This window comes from Sturnira hondurensis, unplaced genomic scaffold, assembly GCF_014824575.4.
Source record: "Sturnira hondurensis isolate 20B ecotype Veracruz unplaced genomic scaffold, ASM1482457v3 Scaffold0013634, whole genome shotgun sequence".
In the NCBI taxonomy this organism is placed as follows: Eukaryota; Metazoa; Chordata; class Mammalia; order Chiroptera; family Phyllostomidae; genus Sturnira; species Sturnira hondurensis.
In genome coordinates, this window is record NW_028086265.1 from 237,324 (window position 1) to 260,117 (window position 22,794).

Genomic DNA, 22,794 nt, shown 5'->3' on the forward strand with positions numbered 1-22,794 from the left:
CCTGAAGATCAGGAAGAAGATAGGGATGCCCACTTTTCACCTTTTTTATTCAACAATAGAACTGGAAGTCGAAGTCATAGAAAGCAGTCAAGAAGAAATAAAATTGCACTCAAATTGAAAAAGAAGAAGTAAAGCTCTCTTTATTTGAAAATGAGAGGATACTGTACATAGAAATGGCCAAGATTCCAGCAAGAACCTATAAGTAGTGAGAAATTCAGCTAAGTAGCAGGATTGAAAATTACTATCTAGAAATCAGTAGCACGTTTATTTTTTTTTTAAAGGTTTTATTTATTTATCTGTAGAGAGGGAGGGAAGGAGGGGAGAAGAGAAATATCAATGTATGGTTGCCTCTCGTGAGTCCCCTGCTGGGAACGGGCCTGCAACCCTGGCATGTGCCCTGACTGGGAATCAAACTGCAATCGTGTGGTTAGCAGGGCCACGCTCAATCCACTGAGCTACACCAGCCAGTTTTCAAATCAGTAGCACTTTTATATACCAGTAATGAACTAATATTAGGAACAATGATAAAACAGACCCATTCGAAATTGCTTCAGAGGAAATAAAATACCTACGACTAGAGTTCAGAGATCACCCACACCTTCATAGTCAATTAATACTCAACAGAAGAAGCAGGCATATACAATGAGCTAAGGATAGTTTATTCAATATATTGTGTTGGATAAATTGGACATATATGTGCAGACAAATGAAACTAGTCCACCTTCTTAAACCATACAGAAGAATAAATCCAAGATGGATTCCAGGCTTAAATGATAAAATAGAAATCATAAAATCCCTAGACCAAAATACAGGCAGCAAACTATCTCGGACACAGCTCATAGCAATTTTTATTGGCTGTATCTCCCCAGGTAAGAGAAACAAAAGAGAACATAATGAAATGAGACTACATCAAACTAAGAAGGTTTTCCACGGCCAAGGGAAATATCACCAAAATAGATAACCCACAGAATGGGAGAACACACTTGAAAATTCATCTGATAAGGGGTTAGTATCCAAAATTTACAAAGTACTTACGAAACTCAACACCAAAAATACAAACAACTCAATTAAAACATGGGAAAAGGACCTGAATAGACCCTTCTCCAAAGAGTACACATACATGGCCCATGGACATAAGAAAAGATGCTCAATGACAAGAATCATCAGAGAAATGCAAATAGAAACCACAGTGACATACCATCTCACACTGGTCAGAATGTCTATCATCAATTAATCAACACACAGCAAATGCTGAAATGGACTTGGAGAAAAAGGGATCCATTTTGTACTGCTGGTGGAAATGCAGACGGGTGCAGCCGCTGTAGAAAACAGTATGGAGAATGTACCTTGAAAGATTAAAAACGGATCTGTCTTCGGAACCAACAGTCCCATTTGTGGGACTACAGCTCAGGAACCCAAAACACTAATTCAAAAGAGCATAAGCACCCCTATGGATATCACAGTATTGTTTACAATTGCCAAGATAGGGAAGCTGCCCTATCATGTCCATCAGTAGATGAGCAGATAAAACAACTATGGCACATTTACACAACAGAATAGTACTCAGCCATTAAAAAGGACTAAATTTTACTTTTTGTGACAGTAAGGATGGGCCTGGAGGCCATTATGCTAAGTGAAATAAACCAATAAGAGAAAGACAAACGCTGTATGCTTTCCTTCACATGTGGAATCCAGTGAAGAAAGTGAACGAACGAGGGAAATGAGTACAGACTCGTAGCTGGGGAACAGATGGCAGGTAGTGGAGAGGGAAGGTTAGAGAGGGTGGAGGTTCCTGAGCACAAAGGAAAAATGATTCAAAACATGGACAACAGGCTGGTGATTGCTGGAGGGACTCAGTATATGGAGGTTTAATGGTAATGGAAAAATACAATAAAGTTCCAACTAAAAAAGAAAAAGAAGCATTTCTACACCAGAATGACGTGATGATATGTCTACATACAAAAATTTTGTAGAAAAACTTTAGAGATGTGAAAGTCCACTTTTTAAAGAAAATTGCAATATTCTTTATGCTAAGAAAAGTTTTCAAATGAGGGGAATGTTCCATTCATTCCTAATATTCTTAGGTACTATAAAATGATATAATATAATGTTTTGTTATTTTTTTTACAGTTGTGAAAAGCTAAGAGAAATGTTGGGAGAAATTGAAAATGTGAAAACACTCTTAAGGAAGAACAGAGATTGATGTATGTTTTAAACACCTTTTGAGACAACATTATTGACCTATATATATTTGCAATAAATCTTCACTAATGTGGTACATACAAATTTTCTATTTTTATATATGGAATTTAATTATATGTAAACACCTTTCGTTAGTCATCTGAACATAACAACTTTCTTTAACCTCTTTTATTTTAGGTAGCCTTTTGTGCTTCAAGTGAATTTTCGTTTATATTTGGATACTATGAAATCTGAGATAAGAATTTGAAAGATTGTTTTATTCCCTGAAGGAGCTCAAGACTTAGATTTATAAACGTAAATAATGTTTAGTGGAGAAGATAACATGGACGTAGGAATGATTTAAATAACAGGGGGGAAAGGGTTAATGTGGACTGGTATCTATTCTGTTATTCAGCAATATTTTTGAAATTTTACATATGAATAGCTTAGTAAAGAAGACAAAACAACTAACGCTGAGTTGAGCACCATATCAAGAAAAGCCGACACTCAGATTTTAAAAGGGGAAGCTTTCAGGGCAATGGTCAAGCCCAGTTCCCAACACCAAGCACTCTTCCAGAAGAAGTGGTAGATTTCGAAAAAGTCCTTCAGCAAGGAGGAAATCAACAAGGCTAGGTGGAATGATTCTGATCCGCAGAGCTTTGTAGGGGTGAGAAACAAATGTAAAGGGGAGCCAGGAGTTTTGGGAGAAGTTCTAGAACACTGTCTAGACAAGGAAGTTTATTTTAAAATAGAAAAGGGTACAAATGATATATAATTATTATGAATATAACTGTGATCAAGTGACATATGCATCAAAATACATAGCAACAATACTCCTAACTAAAAAATGAGGGTAGTACGCGAAACAGAAACATTATTAGTGGAATTCATTTCAGTGTCTATAAAAACATCTCCCAAGATAACAAAACACCTCTTTCCTCCAAACCAGGAAGAAGGCCACATAATAAAAGACCTAGAAAGTGAACATCTGTGACACAAAATAATATGAGATCTAAAACGAGACATGCCTGTACTGATAAGTGAAAGTGCACTTAATTCTCCTATTAAAAGAAAACCTGTTTCTATTGAATGATAAAATAAAAGACACGTAAAAGAAAGTGACTCTGAAAGGATGTGCATGTGATATATTTGTGTTCAAGAAAGTAAAGCCTTTACAACTGTTGGAAAAGGTCAATATTGAAGGAATGTCAATATTTAAGGTGATTTTATTTTACTAGAAAGCAACGAAACTTTGAAAAAATGTTATTTTACTTTCTTTCTTTTCAGGGTTTTATTTATTTATTTTTTAGAGAGAGAAGAAAGGGAAGAGAAAGAGAGGGAGAGAAACATTGATCTATTACCTCTAGCTGGCCCCTAAGCAGACCTGCAAGCCAGGCTTGGGCCCTGGTCAAGAATCAGACCTCTCAGTTTGCAGGACCACACCCACCCCACTAAGCCACACCAGTCAGGGCTCTGACCTTTAAAATGTAACCGTTTTGTGTTGTATATGTTTTTTAGGATTCACATAAACTTGAATTGAAAATTCTGACAGACAGACAAAGGGAGACGGACAGGCAGAAAAGCCAAGAAGACTGGCAAAATGAAAGGACAAGTTATTCTGAACTGAGATTATTTTATTTTTATTGTTATTATTCTAATTCCTTGATTTATAAGGATACAAACATCAACTTTCTTTATATACAGCTTTATTCCTGATTCATCTTCTTTAAACTTTATTTACTTATTTGCATAAGGGCTGCCGGCCAGTTCACGCTGACTGTGTAACCACACTCAAAACACTGGTGCAGGTTCCTTGGTTTCGCTCAACAATTACTTCTTGGTCACGGAGGCATCAGTTCCCAGGCAGCGAGGAGGCCTCTGAGGTGGAGTGGAAGGTGAGTGAATGTGAGGGAGAGCTGTTGGGATCCCTGAGTGGTCAGCAGGAGCGGTTCTTCCAGTCCAGCCTCAGGTTTAGCCAGAGCGCTGTTCTTCTCAGGAAACTGGCCGGTAAGGAGCGCCCGCAGTCCCTGCCGGGGGTCCCGGGCCTCAGCTCAAAGGGGCCTTGGAGCGGGACGCCCAGTGCTTCTCCCCGCAGCTGGCTGTGCTGCCGCCACCAACCGGACCCTGGCCAGTGCCTCCCCTCTCCAGGGAGCCCGTGGTAACTCACTTCCCTCCAAGGAACTTCAGGAAGGAAGCGGATTGTAAACTCCCCCTGGGAACCAGGGCCAGCGGGTTTGGAGCAGTAAGTCTAGGGATTTGAAGTCACCAGTTTCTGCTTTTTTTACTTTCCATTTTCCCCGTCCACTTCGACGTTCTTTAACTGCGTTTTTCCAGCCTCGTTCATTTAGAGTGAAAAGGAAAAAGGAAAATTGTTTGCCATCACATTTTAAGTAAACTGTGTCTCCTGTGTTTTCATTTTCTGAGTCATTTTTGTTTTTTTTTTTTTAATAGAGGTAACATTGATTAATAAGATATAGGTTTGATAATCAATTCCTACAGTTTGATAATTTGGTTTCTATATATGCTATTATGTGTTCATCTCTAAAGCCTGTGTTCTTTCGTTAAAGATATTGGACCGATTAACTCGTGTGTCCGTTGTGGTAGCCATAAGTCTAATTTGGCTATTTAAATTTGAATTGATTAAAATTAAATCCAATTAAAACTCAGTTTTCTTTGCCACTCTCACTGCACTGTATTTGCTCTGTCAGCCCACTGAGGGTCAAACTCATGTTCACGTGGCCGCAGCAGCCTCCAGGCTGCTTTCAAAGGGTGCAAGGCAACCTAACTACTCTCCGACAGCTAAGCCAGAGCGCTGTGCTTGTGGCCTGGTAAAGAACAAGGTGCAGGGTGGATACAGCAAGGTGACGGGCCTTCTCTTTGCCATCTGTGACTTACTGAATGACCTTATTGTGTTTGTCTGGGAGCAAGAGGAATGACCAGGGCTTTGAACCGAAATTAACTTTCCAGGAACTATGTGTCTATAGAAGAGAAAGACGATTGGCAAAGGAATTATTATGTTGCATTAAGCAGCCTGGTAAAGTGTACTTCCAAATGTGTATCTGTGGGCTTGGAAGTTGGAGGTGCTGCAGAGTGTGATCTGGCAGAAGCGAAGAAACTAGGAATTAGTTATTCAAGGGACAAGTCTGAGGATGAGAAGTAGAGGAGGAGGCAGTCTTTGCTCTGCATTGCTGTGTTTTGAAGCAAGGCTCTGAAAAGCTACATGGTGCTAGCTTTGAAGAAAGAGCAGATCATTTTTCCCCACATTTTATGAACTCAGGAATCTCTAGTATATTTTCAGCACTGTGTGACTAGGTCTGTTTTGGAAGTGTTATAGAATACTTGTGCATACTATTCCAGAAATATTTGTGTTAGGTGCTGGAGAACAGCTCACTGAGACAAGCAGTTTCAGTAGGGTCTGTACTATGCTTGTGTAGGGTTTCCAGGAGCATATAGGAAAGGCAGGTACCTAATCCACATTTCTGGACAGATGATCTCCCTTATCACCCTTGGCAGAAGACACCCCCCCAGTCACCACTGGACATTATATATTTGAGTATTTGCTTGTTAGTATGCTTTCTTGCACCTTGGATTGTAAACTTCACGAAGGCAGGGTCTTTGTGAACAGAGACCCTTGTTTATTTCTGTAGAAATGTTTATTTCTGTAGCACTAGGGTTGCCCTGTCCGTTGTGGTAGCCACAGGTCTAATTTGGCTATTTAAATTTGAATGAATTAAAATGAAATCAAATTCAAACTCACTTTTGTTTGCCACACTCACTGCACTGCATTTGCTCTGTCAGCCCATTGACCAATGGCTTCTGTTTGTTTTTCACTGTTTCTGTCATCTCAGAAGCTTATTTTGGACAGCATTGTCATGGGACATTGAACAGTATTTGGATTATGAGGTGAATATTGGTTGACTAATATGCTCTGATCCCTGAAAGGTGAAAACAATTCTTGTTTAAGAGAAAGAGGAAAGCATTATGTATGTGGCTTTCTCCAAAAAGAGGAAAGCATTATGTATGCCCATAGGTGCTGACTGTTGAGAACAACCCATACCTCGACTTAAGATTTCTGTTTATATAATGTCATTAAGTAGTAGTACCTAGATAAATTTAGGAAAAGGTTCCAAAATTGCATGATATAGGATATTAAGAAGTACCTTCATAAATCACATTTGGATTTTCTTGGGATTAATTTTATGTGAACTAGTATTTGGGTGAAAAGCATGTTTCATTCTGTTGTGATTGTTGACCTTTGCTTATAGTTATTGTTATAGGTCTGTGGTTGCATTTTCAAAATGCAGGTGTGTCTGACCAGTCTATTTTTTAAAATTTCAGTATGGGCAAAACGAAAATCATATAGACTAATTTGTGTTGATAGTAAACTGTATAATCCTGGTCACAGCGTAAGTAATATAGCATAATTGTTTGAACAACTAAAGGTCAGAATGGATTTAGTATCCTTAGTATAATTTTAGGACCGGGTTCTTTTGTAGTATAGGTGGTTCATAATTGACTTTAAGAGACTTGTGAAGAAGCTCCAACCTTTGGAGCAAATGTGATTGGCAACCAAATTTCAATCAATACCAGAGATTTAAGGAAAAGTGGTGGGTTGGCATAAATTCAAAGACATAATTCTTACCCAGTACTACAGTTCAATTCCACAAGCATTTATTGAGTGCCCCCCATGTGCCTGGGTATAAGGATGTGGTATGAAAACAAGAGTTTACTGATAGATCTGAAACAGTTGATTCTTTAGAAGGCTAATATTTGACCTTAGTTTCTGACCCACCCTTTGGCAAAATTATTTCATTTCTGTTTCGTTTAGATTGACTAGGAGGAATAATTTTTACTTTCCTAAGAGCGGCTTTCTGAAAATTCAAACATATATTGTTTGTTATTTAATTTCAGACTTCCCTTTATGAGCTTTTAAAAGTAATCATCACTGATAATTACTACTTATCTCAAGGGTATGGTGAACCTGGGGTTGTGAGCTTTGTCAAATAACAGGTTCCTTATGGGTGGTTTAGAAAAGTTCTTTTGATTGTGTGTTATTATTGCCATTTGTGTTTAGTTAGGAGTAATTACAGTAGGCTCTTTTCATTGAGGAGCAAACTATTGACACTTTTGTTATTTTTAACAGATCCAACTGTTCAAGGAGAAGCGTTTAGATAATTTTTGTTTTACAAGATGTTCACAATCTGTATGGTCTTTCTGCTTCTGAGTCCTTCCATGTTCCTCTGTGCATCCTGTGTTGCAACTGTGGCTGCCAATTATCCCCAAAGTATCCTGCCTTTTCATTCCATCCCTCATGTGAAGAATATCACAGTCTTGCAACGTATCCCTCAAAGTATGACAATAATGATCGGAGGCTCTTAATCAGTGACATCAGGTAGTTAGAAAAATGCATGTACCTGGGTCTGTCCCCAGATCTGCACTGGATTTTGTGTGGATCTGGGAGTCTGCATTATCGCAAGCAACCCAGGTGGTTCTGGTGCACACTTAAAGGCTGAGATCGTTTGCCTGACAGGAGAAAGAAATATACAGACCAACTGGAAGGGTGCTTCCCAGTTCTACTGTGCATGGGAACCACTTGGACAGTTTTGAAAATGTAGGTGTCACAAATAGGCACAGGTAACTAGGTTCTTGGTGATTGCGTGCAAAGAATGAAAGGAACACTCGGAGTTTATAGCAGGAAGATAGAGAGTGCAGATCAGTTAGGCAATAGTACACTCCACAGAGCATGGGAGGAGGTCAGCTGTGTTCAGCCATTCACCTTGGGGGTTGGCCTGATGCTGTTTTTCTACAGTGGATCCTTCCTGGCCAGTTTTGTTGGGCTTTTATTGTGCATGTACCAGTGGTTGTATTTTAAAGCTACTATGCATTTGGTCTCCCTTGATTTTCCTTGATTGGCCCCTGGAGAAGGAGTTGCACAATGTTAATTTATTGTAATGCTATTATAATAAAGTACGGGTCATGTAGCATCTTCTGCGCATGCACAGGTGTGTCCATGAGTCATCATGATTCAACAATTTTTCCAGAAGGAGGATCAGTTGGTCTTATAACAGGGTCTCTGTCCTGTATCCATATCCTTTATCTTAGCCCTGGATCACCTGCAGACTATCCCCGGCCTCATAGCATCTGGTTGTGTAGGTCTGGAGAGGTCCTGAGGTATTTTAGATATAGCAAGCTCTCTAGTGATAACTGATGCTTCAGATCCACTGATCACGGTTTGAGTTTATTGCACAGTCATTGTTTGTGGCATAGACAAGAATATAGTCCACAGTTAGACACGTGGAGATGCCATTAAAGAGATTGTACTGGAAGGGTGCAGAGAAAGGGATCCAAAATTTGGGAATCTAGTCAACTCCCATAAATCAGTGTTCCAGTAAACTCTGTAATGATCACTCACCTGCTCCATCCTAACAACATTCTAGTCACTAAGTGGCATAGGAAAATCTTTTCAGCATGGCTAAATTGTTTTTTCCACTGCCCATATTGCTTTTCCTTCAAAAAAAGTTTTTTGAGGTTCTATTTAATCTTTGCTCATTTTTGTGCTTCTGCCCAACCCCCCAAACTTGTTCTTAAGCCTGAACAGTTTGAGATCTTTTGGGGACATTATTCATCACCCACTGGGGAAGCAAGTTGATGTAGGGACAAAAAAATGTTACTTCTTCATCCATGAGATACCATACTTTTTATGTGTATTGGTTAGAGAAGGAGAGGCATGGAGAGAGCTTGCTTTGTTATTTCAGACTTCACACTCTGAGTTCAATTCTAGGGAAAACAAGAAAGGAAGAGAGGAGTCAGATGGTCTCCAAAGGAAAAGTAAAACTGAAACTAACCCCACTGGACTGATTTTAGGTACATGTATAACAAGATTTCCCTTCTATGTACCTGCACCTGGACTGGTGGCACCATAATCTGTGTCCCAAGTAGCCATCATTGGGTTAAGGTAAAACCCCACATTATTCCTCTCAGAGGCCCACAGCCCAACGGACCTCTGTATTTTCTGTGGCCAGTTTAATTTTCTCCCTCTCAGTACTAGGGCTAGTCTAGAATTCTAGTGTGGTCAGAAAAGGCACACTTTCCTAGCCTAACTTAGGGGAGGCCCCAAATGATGTGCCCCCCTTTGCCAGCCACTGCTGAGAGCTTCACTTTCTAAACAGAAAGTTTATAAAGCTTTTCTCTGTAGGTGTGATAATCTTATAAACCTTAGGGTCTACTTACATTATAATGGTGTGTAGGCTTTGAAGGGGGCTGCCCAGGGCCCCCCTCAAGCCTAGCTTTGGGGCTGGGAAAAGCAGAAGTAGGGAGTTTGAGAGTTATTTTGCATGTCAGGAACATCAGACTTGCCTCCTGGCTGGCCAGGAGGCAGGAAGATAGGTGTGACCTTGACCCTTGATATGGCTGGGAAGCAGCTCCTTGGTTATAGCACTGACTGGTGCCCTTGCCTTCAGTGCACTGGGCATTGTGGATGGAAAATGAAGACAAATTCACAGGGACTCCAAAATCCTGTGGAGGAAAAGGGACAACAAGGCTACTCCCTCAAGGCGTGAGTGTCTCAGATCTGCCTAGCCACCCTCTCAAGGGGAGAGCTCACAGATCCTTGGCTAGACCGGCTTTTATTGGGTGTTGTATTTTGTTGTTGTTGTTTTTTGTTTGCACAGGAGTTCAGCTACAAGTTATGATCTTTGTCAGGCAGTAAATAGTAGATAGCATCCGAGGAAATGCTAAAGCTTCTTCTAAGTCCGGGTCTATCAGCTAAAAGGCTACAAAACTTTGGGAAAACAAAACTCATTTTATTCTCAGGACTTTATAATTTAACTAAGAGCATTCTTAGCAAAGAAGGTCCCACAGGATTTTAAATATCCTTTCTCACACCTAGTCACCTGGGTAGCCTGCCATTCTCACACCACTGCACCACCCTCAGTCATTGTTTTCAGGCTTAAGCCAGGCAGAGGAGACACAGAGCTAAGAAATTATCTTTCAGACATTTCTTCCAGACAGACTGAGGGCATAGGCTTCATCCGAGCTGGGGAGTGAGGATCCAAAATTCCTTTTCTCCATATCCCCCAAGTCCTTCGGTGCATCCTACACATGAACATGCCTGTCTAAGGTGGTTCCCCCCTTGGGGAACCTTACCCATCCCTGGCTAACTGATCAAGCATTGGAGGCCAGTGATGGAAAAAGGAGCAGGAGCTGTGCTCTTGCCAGGGAGATAAGCTGTGTCTCCTTAGTGACTCACAGCCGGAAGGTCACTCACTCAGCCTTATCTATGGGGCATTTGCAGCTCCTGAAACCAGGCGGGGCAGTTCCCAACATAACATGAGTGTGAGTGCTTGGAGATGGCTGGCTCAGTGCCATGGAGCCATGCCTGTCCCCAGTTACTACAGAAGCCAAGGAAGGTGGAGAATACAGGAATGCTAGTGATTGTGGGAGGAGTCAGAAATGGGGTTACAGAGGAAGAGTCACATGGGATTTAAACCTAGGCGTTGCAGCCGTAGGTGGGGGGTGACTTATCCCCTTGGTTTTGGAAAGTGGAGGAGGGGTTCTCTTGATCAAGCACCTTAGGAAGCAGGGGAGCAAGATGTAGCCGCCATGTGGAATGCTGTCTTAAAGTTTTGAAAGGATGCAGAAGGACTCCCTGGCTGGCCATGAGGAGGCGGTTTTGTATTCAGAATAGGAGCCTAGCTGGTCTACAGAAGTCTGTTTTCTTTCCCTGAGATAGGGTATCCCTGACTGGTCTGGTTTAGCAAGGGAGGCCCAGCACTGTGTGTTTTTGCAGGTGTTTATAGGGACTTTGGGGTTTAAGGGTGACATTTCCAAACCAGTTTAACTTTTGAATAAGTAGTGGAGCTCCTTTGTACCAAACTCTGTCACCGAGAGGTACAATTCCTTTTCGGAGGTGGGAGGCAAAGAAGAAAACTGAATTATAAGGTCCCCTGGGGGTAGGGGGTTTGTTTGTGTAATACTATCAGTTGAAAATGCTAGACGTTTAGAAGTCTTGAATAATTAAATATACAAAACATTAAAGTAGTGTGTCATCAGCTGACCGATTTGTGCTATTTGCCTTCATTCTCAGGAGGAAGCAAATGAACAACAAATCATTTAGATAATGCTTGTAAACAGATAATAGAACTGTAAAGCATGGTTTCTGAACCTCAGAACTATTGACATTTTGGACCACATACCCTTTTATTTCATGGGACTGACCTGGGCAACATAGGGCATTTAGCTGGATTTCTGGCCTTTACAAACAATGAAGCAACCTTCCCTATTTATGAGACCCAAGAAAATGTTCATAATGTTTCTGAATGTCCAAAGTGCTTTAGCACTTCTACCTTATGACATTAAGCCTTAAACCTTTAAGAATCTCCATTAAAGAGTTAATGCCTCAAGTGGCCCTGCTATAAGTCTTTAGACCAGACAGTTTGAAGTATTCATTTATTCTTATTAGTCATAGGAATTCCTAGAATGTGCAAATGGAATAACCATGCTCAACTGAACAACATTCTGGAATGGATCTCAACATGAAGTGGGATTACACTTAAGAAGCTCTTAATGTGAAAAGCAATTCCTAAGGTACTATGTTCTAAACACTGTGAAAGAAAATGTTTAGATTTCTGGTTTAGTGCACAGTCTTGGATGGGGGAATGAATATTATTTTACATTTTTTTCCTTCCATGAAAGAATGATCCTCCTTGGGAGAATTAAATTGAAATGCAGTTGTACTTTTTAAAGTGTTCCTTTCTAAAATCCGTTATAATATTTTTCTAAGGTCATGGCATTTGTTAACAAATTTAATAAAGATATTTTTCTAACATCCCCTAAGAGTTAAGAAGCAGGTATAAGCATAATTACTTCTGTGAAATTAGTGAAAATTGAGATTTTTGTATGTATTTCCAGGCTTGATTTTATTTGGACTGAACAAGTGTGGGAAATTGTTTCTCAGACCTACTTTTAGCCTCCTGGCTAGTGATATACAGGCTTCAGTTTAGTGAAATGAGTAGGATTGCCTTGTTAACCCCCAAATGTTCCTCTTTTAAAAAATGAAACAAACGTTTAGTTTTTCCTACTTAATTAGAATATATTTGCTTTTTGGCTTTTGCAAAATAGGAGTTGTGTTTAAATTGAATGGGGAATTGAAATCAGTTTATATTATTCTGAATTAGAAAGTGTTCAGTGATTTTATAGTAAAGATGGAATCTTACGTTTTTTCCCATTATGTTGGCAGTTGCTTTTTTTTTTTTTATGCTGTCAGGACTGAATATGTTGGATTCCTTAGATTTTGCAAAGACAGAGGACATAATAGAGTGGATTTACTCCCCTCAGGTCCTTTCCAGAGAAGTCAGTTGTGAGTTGTTAGCATTTTATTTTTAGTCTGGCTAGTTGTAGCTGATGTAACTGTTTGTTGGATTAGAATATCATTTTTTATTCATAAGCCATTAATATATATTATCCATGTATATTTTTCTCCTAATGGAACACTTCCATTCTGTTCAAATACTACACTTAGCAAGTCTAATCTGTAATCTCTTGGAGAACAATTTAGAATCATCTGGGGTTAAAAGATACACAATTTCTGTATCCTCCTGTGTTATGTACTTTCACATTGATGCCTGCTTGCTGCTTGCTTGTATTCAATTTATGTTTAATTAGTTTTGTAGCATTTTCTCTTTTTGTGGGTCTTCACCAAGAACCTCTTTGTAATCAGAAAGTTTCTATTCAATCTCCCGATCATCTTCCCTCTAATGTTTCACTAGTATTTCTTCCATGATTTCTTTCAGCTCGTTCTTACTCTTAAGTCATTTTCATACTTCTTAAACCTTCACAGATTTTGATCAATTAAATAAATTCTCAAAATTTAGAGACTGCCTTATCAACTAAATACACCCGAGTTTTATGAAGTACATTGTTCACTCTATTAAGTGTAAAATACCTAACATCAATTGAACTTATGAAGGTTAGAAGTTCTAACTTAGGAAAGAAGAAGATAATAATCTCCCAAGAAATCACACCATTTTTAAAATGTTTTTATTTATTTACTTTTAGAGAGTGGGGAAAGGGGAGAAAGACAGGGAGAGAAACATCAATGTCTGGTTGCCTCTTGCACACACCTCATACCGGGGGCTAGGCCTCCTCAACCCAGGCATGTGCCCTGACTGTGAATCGAACTGGGGACCCTTCCGTTTGCAGCCCATGCTCCATTCACTGAGCTCCACCACCCAGATTGAAATCACACCATTTTAATCGGAGGTTACTATATCTGTCTTTTAAGAGTCAGTATTTATATATTAAGAGTGTCATTCATTGGTTGGAGTGGTCATGAATAAATCTCACCCAGATGAACTTTGCAAAAGTAAGCCAAACCTTTATTTAGAAAGAAAGAAGTTTGATCTCTTGGACATAGTTTATGGCTTGGTACTTGGTTGTGGCTTTGTACTTGATTTGTACTTGGTTTCGACTTTGCCAGCAAGTTCCCTTGTCTGCCATGGATGAAAGTAAAACTACTAAGACATGATCTATGATCTGCATGGGGAGTAGAGGTGACCAGTCTCTCACAGGGTAAAGCTCAAGGTCAATTGAAATGAGTTTATACTGTAAACTCAGTTTATATTATAAACCCTTCCTCAATGGCTCTTTTTTAGGGGGGTTGTAATACACAGGAATACAGGACGTAAGGATGAAACAGAAAATAACATGTCAAAAGTATCTGAGGGCTTTGTCTGAATAAGTCTCACAAAAATGGGGTAGCAGAAAGTTTGGGAGACATACTCATTTACCGCTTGGACCCTTAACATATGAGTGGAAGGAAACTTAGCAAAGCAGCCTTTTAAAAGTCCCAGGGCTTTTAGGAATTGTTTTGTATGCCCGATGACTCGGGATCCCACTCTAGTTGACTAGAGGCTGCACGGCCTCCCGCATCACAGGTTTTCAGGCTTAAGTGGCTTAGAGCCAGGAGGAGCTCTATCTGGAGGACATGGGGACTTGGGCTGTGGCACAGTAGCTGGACTGTGAGGGTCCATTACTCTCTCTTTGTTGCAGCCCCCTGAGTCTTTCCATGATGGCATCCCAAGTGATCATGCCTGACTTAGGTTGCCCCTGCTCTCAGGGATCATTGACTATCCAACCATACATTGGAGGTAAGGGGGTGAAGCAGAGACAAGCTTTGTCTCCTTGTGGCTTGCATTCTGGAGATGGCTCACACAGTCGTAGCCATGGAGGGCAGTTACAACTCGTAAAAGCAGGCAAAGGGATTCCCAACACGTTGTTGTTATTGAAATTCCCACTGTCGGTTTCTATGTGACTTAAAAAATCTGTGCCTGTGGATTAATACTTGTTCAAAGTGAGCAATTTTACCTGCCTGATGTGTCACAGTGCATTGAGTGCCAGGCTAGGAAGTGAAGCATTGCTGGTTACATTATGGTTGGGGTGCAGGCCTGGGTTGTGGGCAAGGTCCCCAGTTGGGGCATGCAAGAGGCAACCAATGGATGTGACTCTTGAACATTGGAGTCTCTCTACCTTACTACCTCCCTCCCTTTCCATCTCTCAATAAATAAATAAATAAGTATATAAATAAATAGCATTTGAAGTAGGTCTTCCAGAACTCAGTACATGAATATCTAGTCACTTTTCACCAGCTATGTGAAGCAGCCTATGTGATAAATTGCTCAGTCCTGCAGACTCTGATGTGTTGGTGAGTAGGATTTATTGAATGTTCTGCTGAGAGTACTTGGCTAAATGTGTGCAGAAGGGCTTTGATAAAGTACAAAATATGGTCCTTCTTCTGGAGGAGCTTATGGGTGATTGTAGTAACCTGCAAGTAGAGGTAATTTGTGTTTTCATTTGACCAGGATTTTTCTTTCTCTACTAGCTTAAGTGGAAATGTGGGGTTTTCTTTTTTAAGTTGGATATTAGACAGATGTAAAGGTACCGTTAGAGATTCTGACTTTTGTTTTTATGCAAAAATTGTATTGCCTGGTCAAATTAAACACTGTAGTATCTTAAAGAAATGTATCTCACGTAGTGCATATAGGAAATTTTACAGTGTTACACAGAATAGCTATTCTCTTGTCGCTAAAAATATGTTGTATTTTATTTAGAAAACAATATTGATATTCAGACCCCCAAATAAAGTAGCCATTGTGTGTGTAGAAAAGTATGGAGTGTATTATCTTAGTCAGGGCACTCATACTGTAGGTTGCAATTACCAGAACATACACTACTTGTTTGACATGCTCTCTACATTAAATATAAATAAAATGTATATTTGAATCATTTATTTATTTATCTTTAGAGGGGAAAGGGAGGAGGGAAGGAGAGATGGAGATAAATATTAATGTATGGTTGCTTCTCATGGGTCCCCTGCTAGGAGCTGGCCTGCAAACCAGGCATGTGCCCAGACTAGGAATCAAACCCTGATCGTCTGGTTTGCAGGTCTACACTCAATCCACTGAGCTACACCAGCCAGGGCTGTTTTCTTATATTTTTCTCCAGTTTTAAGGAGCGTTTGCTGGCTTTGTAATTGAGCTGTGTTTTTGTTTGTTTTTAATATGTGTTTACTTCCCCCTACCATTATATTAGCAAAAATGAATTTTTACTACCCTTTAATATCCATATGATTTTGAATGGCTGCTTCCTTTTCTTGTTGTTTGATCTTTTGTTGTGAGACATTTGCTGACTCTTGTAACTTTCATATTATCCATAATAATTGTGTTTGCTATGTAGTCACTAGAGTGGCTCAAATGAAGAAGTTGGGGGCAAATGTGTGGATGAGAAGGTAGGAAAACTGGAACTCTCAAAGAATGCTGAAGAACTTTATAAACATCATTTGAAACTACCATTTGACAGTATTTACTAAAGCTGAACATAATGTGCATTCTGTGGCCCAGGAGTTCCTGCCCCTAGGACATAGCCAAAAGATACTACACTAGAAGTAATGTCTCAGTTTTATCACTGTCAACTTTGACTGGTCTGCCTGACTGTGTAACATCCATCCAGTGAGAAATCTCTAGCACAAAATTTACAAACCACTCTTGATACCTCCAGTGTCACAGAATCTTCTGAATGCTCTGCACAAGCCCTTTACAGCAGTTCAGTTGTGTTTTTCCTCTGTCTTGTAATAATGCAGGATAAAATGCCAAAAATGTGCATATGTTCTTCCATCTTTAATATTAAAATGGCCACACAACGATTCACCAAGTGTGATGTGTCTCCTCTTTTTAATACACAATGATGTGACAGTTGTCAGAATATAACCTAAACAGAATTGTTTCACATGAAGTTAAAGAGAACTAAGTGCAATGAGAACCATCTTACAGACAAAACAACAACAACAACAACAAAAACCAGCAGAGGAATTTTGGCTAACCTAGTCAGTTGTTATATGAAACATGTAAATGAAAAATTTAATAGATTTCACTAAATGAATATATAAAAGTTTTGGTATTGAAAGATGGAAGACAAATGACAGACTTGGAAAGAATTGTGGTAATATATGTAATAGACAAAATACTAAACTTGTTTATAATGTCGTCTACTCATCTGTCCACACCGAAGAATTCTTAAACACTGAGAAGAACGTGATAAATCACTTCAGAAAATGAGAACATGTAGGAATAGGTAATTCACTAAGTAGCATAGATAGTCAAGAAATACATAAAAAGAGGGATAGCCTTACTAGAAGTCAAGGAGATGTAATAGAAGTACTGATGTTATGTTATATTTTACCTAACATGTCAATTTAGCAAAAAGCTTTACAAGTTGGCAGGAATGTGGGGGAAAGAGCGCTTTATAATTTTGGTGGGAGAGGAAATTACTATAGCCTTTGTTTTGCAGGGTATTTTAGCAGTACAGTTTTTCAGTCTTTCTGACATATTCTTATGTGGGATGAAAAAAGGCACCACAAGACATTTTGACCCAGAATCACAGAATATGACTTTATTTGGAATAAGGATCTTTGCGGTATTGTTATGGTAATAACGATCTTGAGATTAATCACTGGTGTCCTTATAAGAGAAAGGAGAGGGAGATTTGAGGCACAGAAAACAGGCAGAGAGCTAAGGGAGGTATGAAATGGAGCTCCCACCAAGCTCCAGAAAGACCAACCCTGCCAACACCTTGATTTTAGACTTCTGGGCTCCAGAATGGGGAGAGAATGAGTTTCTGTTGTTTGGAAGCCATTAGGTTTCTGCTACTTTGTTCCTAAACTTGCAGGCTGATACATGTGCACCAAAATATATGTAGAAGGGTATTTGGGTCTTTTTTATTCCCACAATGAAGTAAAAGCAGAATAAACATTCACCAAAAGTGAAACAGTCAATCTCTTGTCTAGTAAAGAAAACTCTGTGGTAGTAAAGGGGTTGAGGTAGATCTGCATATGTGCTGACATGAAACTGCTCATTATCCATGGTTAAATGATAAATGCCAATGCATACATAGGCACATTTTGTTTCAATAGATTATAATTATAAATGTATAGGCAGAAATCTGAAAGAATACGTAGTAAAAAACTGTATGTGGGGAAATAGATGGGAACAGATGAGGATGCAAGAATAGATACTTTAATTTTATTCTACATATCTGCATTGCTTGAATATTTCCAACAAGTATTTCCGTATTTAAAATTTCAAGTTAAAAAGTCAGCTTGACTTCTCCTAAAAACACAAAACAAATAATAAGCATCTTTTAAAACAATATTTAAGCAACATAAAGAATCATGGATATACAGAATATAAGCAAAGAAAATAAATGATATTTATGTAAACCAGTACACAAATATTGGTGTTTTGCTCATGTCAGAAACAATGTACCTTATTTAATATTTTACCACTTTCAAAAGCATTGTCAAATACTTGGTTAAATTAGTTCTTCCCCTGATCTGCATTTCCAAAGAGAGGAAAATGAGAGGCAGTGGGATTTAGGAGACCTGACCCAAGGCCACACACCTTAAGTGGCACAGCTCGACCTAAATCCCAGGCTTCTGACTCAGAAGTCCTAGTGCTTGCTTTACTGAAGTATGCACGTCCATCGTGGAGACTGTTGTGTGTGACACTTAAATGCATTGTGACTAATCAACTGGACTTCACCATGGCCTTTCACTTAACTCCAGAGTTGTAAAGACCAGTGTGTCGTCAGACCTTCATCATCAACCTCTGAAAATATTGAGAAATCACAAAGGATCAAGGTGGAAATTATGTTCTCCTTTCTCTCAGCAAGAGTACAACCAGAGAATTTTAGAGCTAGAAAGAGCAGGGACTATTACATTGTAGTCCATCATTTTACAAAAGACAGTATTACGGTTCATAGAGATGAATCATTTGTTCCCAATTATATAGCTAGGTAAGGATGGAAGCCAATTTGAATGCAGGTCTTTCTTTTTCCAGTCCTTTTTTATTTTCATTACTGCTATATGTTGTTTACTAGATCTCATAAAATAGTCAAATTAAGTGTTTCGGAATGTAGATAAGGTGGTTTAATATTAAAAGTTAGCATGCTGAATGATTTTAGGTTCCATAGATCTCTTAGTCTGATAACTTCCTTTTAAAAATAATATGTTTAAAGTGTAAGCAATTTCCTGTGGATGTATGGAACGTGTTTCAATTTTAACAAATTGTGGAGCACCTCTTTTGGAAGCATTATGATCAAGAACTGTTTGCAGAGATCTCAGAAGGTTTGGATTTTAGTCCCAACTGTCCCTAGTCATGTTGTTACCAAAGTAAAAGTGGGGTTCAGCTGCCTACCATCAAACACAGGCATAGTAGTAAGGTTGTTTGGGAAGGAAAAGGGTCTTTAATTAAAGGTTTCACAACTTGTGGAAATGAGGGACTTCTGCAAAGCATAGACAAACCTATTTGTCCCCAAAGAGGCTGAAACCCAAAATCAGGCCTCAGAATTCCACTCTACCCTTACCTGCCTGCCCTCCTGGAACCCAAGGCTGATAAGGGGACAGTTTTCCATCTTCAGGCTCCTTCCCTGGAATCGGGATGGTCTTGAGCTGCAGCTTCCCACGTGGGGGCGGGGGGTGGGGCGGCGGCGCAGCACCTCTGCCAACTTCTGCACCTGGTAGTGCAGGGGCTGCCTCTGTGGGTTCCAGACAGAGAACAGCAAGTCTCTGCCCTCCCTTTGCTTAAATCTCCTGGAGTCTTGATCCTCAGTGTGCTCTTCAGCTAAACACTCCTCTTTTCAGATTAGATGGGAAGGCCAGCACTGCTCCCTGCCATTTTGTTAACCATTAGATACACATGCTGCTGTGACCTGTGGTTTATTCATTAACACAGGGACCGGAAGCGGATAGGAGGGATTTCCCCTACATCACACTCTGCCTTGTGCCAATTCCATGCAAGGGCCCCTGCCCGCATCACCTTTGGCAAGGTTAGAGAAATCTGTCCTCAGATGCTGCCCTACATTGGTTACTGGGCCAAAGTGACTCTTGTTTACCCTTTACCCAGGGAAACAACCTTTCCTGTGCTGCTTTGGGACCCTCCCTTTTGCCCAGCCATCTGTCCATATCTCTCTGTGTCCATGAGTCTGTTTTCGTTGACACCACAAATCTCTAAAATGAAATTCTCAGTTTACTGTGTTAGAAGAAACACTGTTAAATCTCTAACCTCCATGAAAAAATTCTTCCAGCTGCCTTTTCCAACGTTAGTCTAATAGGTCCCATTCTAAAAGTATTCTGTGAAATTTAGAAAATGTTGTTAAAAGCATTTTTTTTGGTTATAGAATTTCACATTTACCTTGTGTGTATCTCTCTGGACATCCTGGAATATGTTGTGTAACAGGTGACCTTTTACTAGCAGATCTCGTGTAGTTTTTTTTTGTGTGTGTGTGTGTTTAAATATTGCATTGATTGAGCCATTACATTTATCCCGGTTTTTCCCTCTTTCCTGCTACCCTCTGCTCAGCACTCCCTTTCTCTCCAATAGTCCCACCCCTGACTTCATGTCCTTGGCTTTTGCTTGTGAATTCTTTGTCTTGTCCATTTGCTGTACTTCTTTTCTTCCTGTTTACTTTGTACCTGCCAAATATGCATTTTGATCCCCACACCTTTTCCTCCATTGTCCCCCTTTCCTTCTGAACCCGTTCATGTGATATCCAGTTTGCTTTCCAAAGTAACGTGGATTTTGACAATACATTGCTATCTCTTATATATTATATACCACAATATAAGATAAACTACTTCCACATCACAAAATAATGCTTCTTTGTGTTTATGGCTATACCTTGATGGAGATACATACAACAGATTAACATTTCTGATTTCTCTGTATCACACAAGGATTATTTTCTGTTTCAACATTTGATTTCCCAGGCACGCCTTGTAGGTGTTTTATGGGAGCCTGGATTAGAGCCCAAGATATATCTGTATGTTTTCAAACTGCTCAGTTGAGCTTGTTAGGCTGTCATAACTCTTTCAGGGTATTGTTTGTTTCTTTCTTTGCTTGGTTATGTGGTATGTTTGGTTTTATTTCCTCTATTACTGAGTAGGAATACTAGGTGGTGCTATTTACTAATCTCCAAAGAAGTTTAAAGCATACCCTGAGTATGCACCCAGTTGTACATTTGGAATGAATGGAAAGTTTATACGAAACAGATGGTTAGTAGCAAAAAAAGGGATCTAGAGTCCTAGCTTGTCATCCAGTGTCATGTTTTGTGTATTGTGTTCTGGACTTTGATGATGAGTACCGTTTGCTTAATTACAAACATAACGTGCATATTTTGGTATTTTTTTACTCTGGACTGTATCCATTCCATGGTGTTGTTGCATACTTCTCCCTAAATATTACTTTAATGCAGTATAATCTTCCTCTTGAGTGGATACACTGTGTTGTATTTAATCCATCCAACAGACTCTGTGTGGCACAGAGTCAGAATTGAGAACCACTCCCTTGGTTAAGTTGGTTTAAATCGGTATAAGTTTAAGGTTTCCTAGTATGGAAACAGGTAATGTTTCCAAGAGTCTACAAAAATTCAATGTGTAATCTATTGTGTGTGTTTTGGGGTATATGAAGCTGAATAGAGCACAGGACCTGATCTGAAGAACAGAGTAGTGGCTTGAGCTCTGTCTTGGTCAGGCCCGAGGCAGTCATTAGCAGATCCAGACCAATATGGATGTGCAGGCGGTTTGTCTTGAGTTGGATGCTTTCCTAGTTTGTCTCAACCATGCTCTGAGCACAGAGAAGGGGAAGGCGATGGGACTGTGTATAGGAGAGATGAATGATGACACAAAGAATGACTCTAAGTTTACATGTGCCTGAACTAAAACACACTCGGTTGCTGAAAAGGTTGACATTGTTCACATTCATTCTGTCATCATCTTGAAACGATCTGATAAGAGGAAGAATTGAGTTGAAATTTCTCCGGAGAAGCTATCTGCAGCCTCAACAGAGGCAGAGAGGGTGGCTGAACTGACAGGTCGTCCCATGAGAATAGTGGGCTGGTATCATTCCCATCTTCATATAAGTTTTTGGTGTTCGCATGTTGATATTCACACACAAGCCATGTACCAGATGATGGATCAACACTTTGTAGGATTTATGTTTTCCTACTTCTTAGAAGATAAAAGCACAGAAACTGGCAAGATACTCTACACTTGCTTTCCATCTATTCAGGCTCAAAAGGACTCAGAGTATGAGAAAATTGAAATCCCAATCTATTTTGTACCTCATGTACTCATTGGAAAACTGTCCTTTGAATCAGCAGTTGATCTGTTCAAGATCCTGTGCCAAGAGGAGTAGGATGCATATAGAAGGGTTGACAGTCTTGTGCATGTGGACTCAGTAACCAAGGTCCATAATGGCTCAGTGTTCACCAAGAATCTGTTCAGTGAGATGTGAGCAGTCAGTGGGCCTCTCCTGCGGTGGTTGGAGGACAGACTGGAGCAAAACCAACAACATTTACAGCAGTTGCAACAAGAAAAGGAAGAGCTTGTGCAAGAACTTTTTTTCTGTAGAATAAAGTGCTCTAGAACAAAGTGGGAGACAAAGTTGGCAGAATGGAAAGGATTTGTGTACAAAATTAAATAAGGTCCGTCAGTTTTGAAGGAAAAGTTGTAAGGACTCACATTACCTGACTTTAAGATTTACTGGTGTAATCAAGAGGGCATAGTATATAAGCAGCTGGTTTTTTACAAAGGTGCAAAAGCAATTCAACGGAGGAAGGATAGTCTGGAATAATGAGACACACAAAGGTAAGAAAACAGACTTTGACATACAATGCACACCCTATATAAACATTTAACTCAAAATGTGTCATGGACTTAGATGTAAGTTGTACAAGTTTAGAAAGTTTAGAAATAGCACTGGCCTGTAAAGTCTGTCTGGGTCGATTGAGTGCTGGCCTATGAACCAAAAGGCTGCCAGTTTGATTCCCAGTCAGGGCACATGCCTGGGTTGCCAGCCAGGATCGCCAGTTATGGCATGCAAGAGGCAGCATTTCAATGTATAGTTCACACATTGATGTTTCTTTCCCTCTCCCTCCTACCCTGAAATAAATACGGAGATAGGTAGATAGATAAAGAATTAATACGTAAGAGTTTTAATAAATAAAAAGTTACAAAAATCTTAGAAATAAAATCATAGACAAAATGTAATTGTCCTGGGCTAGGCG

The 22,794-nt window shown here is 39.6% G+C and overlaps 1 pseudogene; it reads left to right on the forward strand.

Annotated features, from left to right (window-relative positions):
• The first annotated feature begins 21,293 nt into the window (after positions 1 to 21,293).
• Positions 21,294 to 22,211, forward strand: LOC118998060 (lys-63-specific deubiquitinase BRCC36-like; annotated as a pseudogene).
• The last annotated feature ends 583 nt before the right edge of the window (positions 22,212 to 22,794 follow it).